This window comes from Fukomys damarensis, unplaced genomic scaffold (genome assembly GCF_012274545.1).
Source record: "Fukomys damarensis isolate Sample0158 unplaced genomic scaffold, DMR_v1.0_HiC HiC_scaffold_20, whole genome shotgun sequence".
NCBI lineage: Eukaryota > Metazoa > Chordata > Mammalia > Rodentia > Bathyergidae > Fukomys > Fukomys damarensis.
Window position 1 is genome coordinate 7,257,570 of NW_022900932.1, and position 7,837 is coordinate 7,265,406.

Sequence of the window (7,837 nt, forward strand, 5' to 3'; positions counted from 1 at the left end):
GGGGTGGGGACTGGGAGGATCGCGCCCACCGGGCCGGGGCCTCCGGTTCGGATTCACCACCCTAGCGCTCGACCTACGGCCAAGGGGCGTCCCGTGCACGCATGCACGCTTCGACTTTCCACGAATACGTTTGCCAAAACCGCGGATCTTTGCCACTCTCCTCTCCTGTCGGATCTTCCCAACAACCCTCGTTTGACGTAGTTGGAAACTGAGACCCTGAAGAATAAAGCGACTTGCCCCGAGCACGTGGTAGGTGGTGGAGTCCAGGGTCCCCTGTCTTCGGTTACCCTGTCTGCCACGCGGGTAACAAGACCAGTTCCTGGGGGAACTGGCACTGGGCTCTGCCTTCCTGACCTACCCAGAGGCGCTAGTACCTCTCCCGGAAATCAGTTGTTGAGGGTCCTGCTGAGGCTCCAGATCAGGCCCCCAGGGCAGGAAGACTGTCTCAATGCACCTCTCCTGTCCTGGCGGCTAATACACTCCATGCACCTGTCCCGGTTACCCACGGGGAGGCACATGTGGCACGTGAATGTGTCTGCAGTCGGGGTTGGCTCCGCTGGGCTCCACTGGATGGATGAGGAACCCAAGGCCCTGCCTCTTGTCTGTCTGTGCACATGTCTGGGTGCATATCTGCAGGAGCCCAAGAAGGGCACCAGGTGCGGTGCTGGGCACCCTCCCCAGATGCACCCCAGAAGCTGGGGCTGGTGGGCTACAGACCATGCTCCAGGTCCATGCTCCATGGTCCAGACCATGCTCCAGGGGTTCAGGAGGGGCTGGGCCTGGGGAGAAGGAAGCTAAGTGGAGAAAAGAGGAAGAAAACACAGGGAGAGGAACCAGGAGGTGGAGGTGTGAAGGGAGGAGGAAAGGGAGGGAGGAAGGAGAGGGAGGTAATTCAGGGTTTCCCTCCGTGCTGAACTGTGGTTTGCATACTATAGGTGGGGCTCCAGGAGAGCTGGGAGGAACTGCAGCCCAAGCTTGGATCTCTGAGTCCCCACAAGGGGTGGGACAGCATCTAGGTTATGTGCGCACCCCACAGTCGCCCCTGAGAGGACCAGAGTAGAGCAGTGGGGACAGAGCCAGGCTGGCACCAGATCAGAAAACGATCAGCTCTGGGAAGTCAGTAAAGCTTTAGAATAATGTGACAGAGGGGGAAAAAAGCAGAAAGGACTGATGAGAAGGAGCCGCCTCCACAGGCACAGGAAGGATGGCCCAATCCTGCTCCAGAGTAAACCAATCCCCTTGAGCAGTTTGCCCAGCTCTGAGAAGAGGAGGTGGATACCCCGTGAAGAGCTGGGGCCTGGCTTGTGGGAAGTTCTGAGGATATACTGCTTATTTTTTCAGGGACGCTTGCCTCAGTGTAAACTGAGCCCCGAGCTAGGAGTCAGGTAAGGAGGACAGATGAGTCCCTTCCCTTCAAAGGGGTCTTTCTAAGAGCCTCTGCAGCTCTGGGAAACCCTAAGCGAATTTGCTGTGAGGGAGGACCCTGATAATGTTGGGAAACCAGAAGAAAAGCCATCCCACAGCCACCGTGTACCATGGAAAACCCCCAGAAGATATGATGGTGGAGTTCTTGGTTCCTTGAGCAAGCCCAAACACCTGCCTGCTTTACTGGGTTCTGACCATGGAGATAAGCCAGGACTCCCCAAAGAGGCCATGGCATTTTCCTGTGAGAGAGAAAGAAAAAGCCACTGCCCACAACTCTTCCCATGGAGGGCACCTGGGTGCTCCATCTTCATCCTTCTAAATAACGCTGTGATGAACATCTTTGTCCCCAAGTCTTTGCCCGCACGCTTCTGTCTTCCGTCAGGCTGGACCCTCTGAACGAATCACTGGCCTAAGGTGTGAGCAATTTTAAGGCTCTTTGTGCATCTGTCATTGTTTCTGATTAGAGCCAAGATCTGAAGTGCAGGGTGGAGGATGACTCCCCAGGGAGCTGCAGCAAGAACTGGCAGGTGTATCTGTACCCTTTCTTGTGGTCCCTGCACAGTAAAGGACTGTGCAAATACACAGGCCACCCTGCCCTCCGTCCCTCAACATGACCTCAGAACCCTAGTGCAAAGGACATCCTAGCTCCCCCTACGTCCCTGGGTCACTCCTTACCCAGCCTTGCCCTGTTGTCTGTACCCCTTGGCTGCTGGCTAGACTGGAAGCACTGATTTCCTGGTGCACCGCTGGGCATATGGCCGGTTCCCAGCACCCACTTGCTGAGTGGAACCTCAGTGTCTCATTGGGAAAGTCTCCGGGGAGGGCTAGAGGGAGAGACCACTCAGCCAGAGAAGAAAGTTGAGTCGGTCCAGCCCTTGGCATTCCATAGAAGGACCCCAGTGCAAAGGACAAAAGCTCACCCCTCTTTGCTGTCTCATGGAGTAGGAAAAAGACAGGAAATTGCCTTAAAATGCAGCAAGAGCTTCAGGTTACACAGCAAGGTGGGACCAGGTACCTGAGGCCATGGAATCACAGGGTGGACATTGTTAAACCTGCTGTATTAAAGTGGGGGTGCAGTCTGCAATCCTGGGGGTCACTGGATGTTTCTCAGAACTTCCCTCCATCACGGTGGTCAGTAAAACAGCTGTGGGCCAGGGGAACAAGCAAGGCACTGGAACCCCATCACACAGGCATTGGGATCTCTGCCACTGAGTTTGCTGCATGGCCCAGAGTCTCGGAGTTGTCCCTGCCTTCTAGCACCCGGTTCATTCAGCTTCCTCCAGGCCAACACCCAGCCCCTCCCCAGTGTGTCCCCTGGGCCTGGAGGACATGCGTACAGCAGCCCTCTGACCTAGAGCCGGGAGGTCTTTCACTTCCGGTGTCCTTCCCCAGCCCCTCCTTTCCAAAGGCTGGAGTAAGAACCAAACAGATTCCTATTAGTATGCATATGTATCCTCAAATTCCTTAACAGAATGACTAACACCACCTACAGCCATTAGCTGGAGTTTGTTTTCTAAATCCAGTTTCTTTCTATCATCCACTTCCCCTCCCCCTTGCTCCCTTCCCAGCCTCCTGCTCCAGTCCCAGGCCTGGCAGTATGTTTCCAATGCACCCAAGGACCAGAACTTCCTGGCCACTGTAATGTAATCAATCATCAGAGAAGTCTTTACTGTGTCTTTCCTGCACCACCTAGCACTTGATAAAAGGTAGAGGGAGGGGGAGAGGGAAGACAGAGTCCTTCTCTGGAGAGAAGAGCTCCACACCAATGCTAGCTCTGTGGCCTGCAATCTAAAGCACACGCTCGGCCAGACATGGTGGTGCACGCCTGTCATCCCAGCACTCTGAGAGGCTGAGGCAGGAAGATCCCACGTTCAGGCCCAGTCTGGGCAGTTTAGCAATTTAGTGAGAGCCTGTCTCCAAGTAAAAATTAAAAGGGGCCAGGGATGAAATTCAGTGGTTCAATCTGCAGTACTTACAATTTTTTTTTTCCAATGCTTCCCCACTGATGGGGCCCAACAGTCACATGGCAATCACATCAAGAGGCCATTATCCCCTATTTTTCAGTCAGACACTGAGTCCCAGGCAGATGACACCCCCGCTCCAAGAGCTTGCTGACTGAAGGCACCAGATTACAAACCGAGGCTTCTTACCCCAGGTTCAGGCTCCTTCTGTGGACAAGGCAGCCTCTCTTTTTCTAGCCAAGATGCAACCAACTGGCAAGTCACCTAGTGTAGCCTGGTGTGCATTAACCTCAGGCCAGCGCAAGGCTGGGGGACAGGACTGGCCTGGAAGAGCCCTCCAGCTGGCAGGAACCAGATCCTGGAACCTGGGCGGTGTGGTAGAACCATCACCATCACCAGTGGAAAAGATAAGGATCCAGAACCCAATTCTCTAGTGTGACCTCGGGCAACTGTTTCTCTCTCTCTCTCTCTCTCTCTCTCTCTCTCTCTCTGGGCCTCAGTTAGTCAAGGTTCAATGGTCTCTAGGAGTCAATGAAAAGAGAGAGCCATTCAAAGCAGGGCACAATAAACACTTCGGTGGTGTTCTGTCCCCTGCCATGGGATCTGGGAGGGACCACAGCTGGCTGCTGTGCCCAGCACCTGCCTCACCAGTCTATTCTGAAGCCCACACCTCTGGCTAACAGTAAGAGTGCAGGGACTGTGTGCCAGCTTCTTTCTGAATGGTAATTATTATTATTTTTTCATGGGTGCCAGGGATCGAACTCAGGACCTTGTGCTTGCAAAGCAGGTGGCAGAACCACTGAACTAAATCCCCAGCCCTGGATGGTGATTATTTTATTTCATTCTTATAAAGACTCAGTGAGACAGGGACTGGTTTATCCCACTTTTAAAGATATGGCAACCAAGACACAGGGAAGCTAAGTAATTTCCTGGGTAGGAGAGTTGGCAGGGAACAGATCCGTAGTTCTAACCCTAAGACACAAACTCATGAGCTAGAACAGGCCACTTGGGAAATACGTTTGTTTAAGGAGGATTAATAGGAGGAAAATCACAATCTAAGGAGAAGTAATAGAGAGAAAACACCATCTCTGCCCCAAAACGGCCAGAGCAAATCCCCCTTTTTTCCTAGCAGCTCGTGTTTCCTTCCTTCACCTCTCCCTGCCTCCTTTTATGTATTGTTTGGAACACATAGTCATACGTATGTGGTTTGTTTTATAATCCAGTGGACTGGGGCAGCACGGCCATAGTCATTTACGTCCCTGCCTTAGCACCGCTCACCCGAGAGATTTATCGCCATAAGAATTGACTGACTACAGGATTCTTTCCATTCCTTAATCAAGTCCTTGGCTTCTCTTTCAAAGGGACTTGGAGAATGGAGCAGAAACCAACCTGTGCCTGTCCTGAGCAGGACAATAATTCAATTTAATCTAATAAAACTGCCTTTGTGGCTCCACAGGAAAACTACACAGAAGGATTAAGGGAAGAATTGGCCATGGCCCCATCTGCTCTCTGGTAGCACCGGCCAGCCAAGTACCCAAATAATCACAGTGCAGAGAGAATAAAATAAAAACAGAAAGTCTAGGGGACATTGTGTATTTACAGAGTAGAGATCGGCTCAAAGCAAAGAAGTCAGATAAGGCTTCAAGGGCAGGGTGACGGATGACAGGTGAAGGAGGGACAGCATTTTGATTAGGAAAGAGATGAGAGAAACTGGCAGTACCAGCGGGGTGGAAGGAAAGAGGCAGGACGGTACAGTGGGTTTGGTACCTTGGAGCATTTCCTGTGTGGCCAAATCACAGGGCAGAAGAAGGCCTGGTGGCTGGGATGTGGATTCAGGATACAGACCCTTTGTGTTGAAGTTCAAGTCCCCATCTATAAGGGAAGTTCTTTGGGAAATTATGAAACCTTTCTGTGTTTCCAAGTGGGAATAACAATAGGGAGTGGGTGAGAGGAGATTAAATAACACAAGTGACTTCTGCTTTCAGCTGTCAGTTGTTGCTTTTCTGTAATCACTAATGGGTGTACTGGGAAATAAGCACACGGCCGGTTGGCGCTGCTTCGAACACAGGGGTGATGGGTCCAGATTCCTTCCTGTAGATCCCTGAAAAACACTGCAGGGCTTTGAACTGATCTGTGTAGGAATTGGATGGCTGAAGTAAGGAACCCAAGAAAGGAAAATCATTGTGACCGTTTGGATTAGTGTCTCTCGGTTGTCCACGTGCTGAGGGCTCCCTCACCAGCCTGTGGTGCTGTCAGGAGAAGGGGGAAGCCCTAATGAGGTTTTAGATCACTAGGGGCTGTACCCCAGAAGGGAATTCTGGGGCCATAATCTCTTCCTCTTCCTCTTCTGACCATGAGATGAGTAATTTGGCCTCACGCTGTTGCCGTGATGCAGCGTGTTTGTGTATGTGCGAAAGCCACAGACTCAAAGCAATGGGGCCATGGACTGAAACCTCCAAAACTGTGAGCCCAAACAGACTTCTTCTTTCTATAAGATGATTGCCTCAGGTGTTTGTTACTGTGACAGAAAACTGGCTCACTTGGCAGTTATCAAGTTACTGGGAGAAAGTCCAGGTAAGGATGAAGAAGAGGTCAGCCCAGTAGTGACCGTGATAACAATACACAGACAGAATGCCATAGAGAGGACCCTGGAGATGACCAAGTGTAGCCCGAGGACTTCATCATAGGATGAAGGATGGCTGGTGTCCTTGGGAGAGATTGGGAAGAAGAGAGGAAACAGGGGTGGGGGGGGAGTCATAGATTCCGTATTGGATGGGGCAGTACTTGAGAACTTGGGGACATCTAGATCCTCTTGTCTGGGGCGCAATTTGACAAATATGTGGAGGAAACGGTCAGGGGTAGAATGAAGGTGAAGGCCCCGAGAATGGAAGAAATCCTCAGAGGACAAAGTATAAGGTAAGAGAAAGGTGGAGGATGGGAGCCCACACTTACTCATCTGTTCCGTACATGGTCCTGCTTAGCCCTTCAGACACGCTGCCCTTCCTTCCTCCATTGGAGAATTCAGTTGGCCCCTACGGATGGACCAGTGGATGTAGCACCAGCAGGTTAAGGTCTCTCTGTTACTGAGAGAGGCCAGGTAAGGAGACAGACAAGCCTGCAAAGGAACTGAGGAGACAGAGGGGCTTAGAGCTTAGCTTCTCTAATGTCCCATGCCAGGGCTCACAAAGAAAGCAATATTACATGGCACTCGGAGGATAAGTAAACAGTTGCCCTTCAGTGGAGGGGACTTGACTTTCTGACTGGTCTGACTGTGCACTTGTGTGAATACTGAGGGAGTTGTCACATCCAGGCAGCAATAAGCACAGGTGGTACCAAAGGACCTGGTACAACCGTGCTACCTTCAGAGGAGAAACCCCTCTGCCACCCTCACCCATTTCCATCCCATTGTTATATAATGAGAAGGTCCATCTTGAGGTCGTAGACTATAGAATTGGGCAGCCAGGCTGTGGAAAGAAACACAAAGGGGACTCGGCAGGCGGCACAGTTAGTTCTGTATTTTGATCACCCACGTGTCTAGTGTGCCTGGCCCACCCGGTGACCAATCGCAGCATACTTGTGAGCCACAGCACACCTCCTGGCTCAGGGCTGGTTAAACAGTGACGTGAGAGGTGGGTCTGGGAAGATGATGCTGGTCAGGTGAGCTGTCGGGTGTGGCAGTTTGAAGGTCATTGCTGGCCTTTAAGAGAGCAATTTCTGCAGCATTATGGGTGTGGGAACCAGATTGCTAGTGGCTGGGACTGTGTGGGAGGTGAGGAAGTAGAGGCGGTGAGTGTATAATACTTTTTTGAGAAGTTTAGCTGTGAAAGGAGGGTGGAAGGTGGGATGGGGCCTCAGGAGAAATCAGAGTGAAGGAAAGACTTTCCCGGGGGTGGGAAACTTGGGAGTGAGCCAGAACAGAGCAGCCAGTACGGGGAGAGTGGTAGAGAACGGGGAGGCCCATCCTCTGAGAGAGGGCAGGAAGAAGAGGAGACCCTTCTTTCTTAGACACCAGCAGAAACAGACAAAGATGTGGAGACAATAGAGGTATAAGGGAAATGCAGCCTGGATTCCTTAAGGTGGAAGAGGGTGAGGAAGGTTGTGAAGCTCCTTGGGGATGAGATTGGTAGTGTCCGAGGGTGGACGCCAATGTTTCAGGCAGAAGGGAGACCCATTGCTCATGTTTTGTGGTGGTGAGAGCTCGGTGAGGTCGGGGGACTTGTGCCTGTTTGGCCAACCTGGAGTCAATGGAGAGAACCAACGTGTGTGTGCTGTGTAGTTTGGGGGTTCGTCAGGAATCAGCGGGATTGCATTAACTGTGAGCAACCTGACTCTCCCCACAAGTAGATCCTGAGTGAGGAGAAGGAGCACAGTCAAGGTTTTACTGGAAAGGGCATCAGTGGTCTTGCTCTCAAGGGGACATAGGAGTTCAGTAGACATAGAGGAAGGGGTGG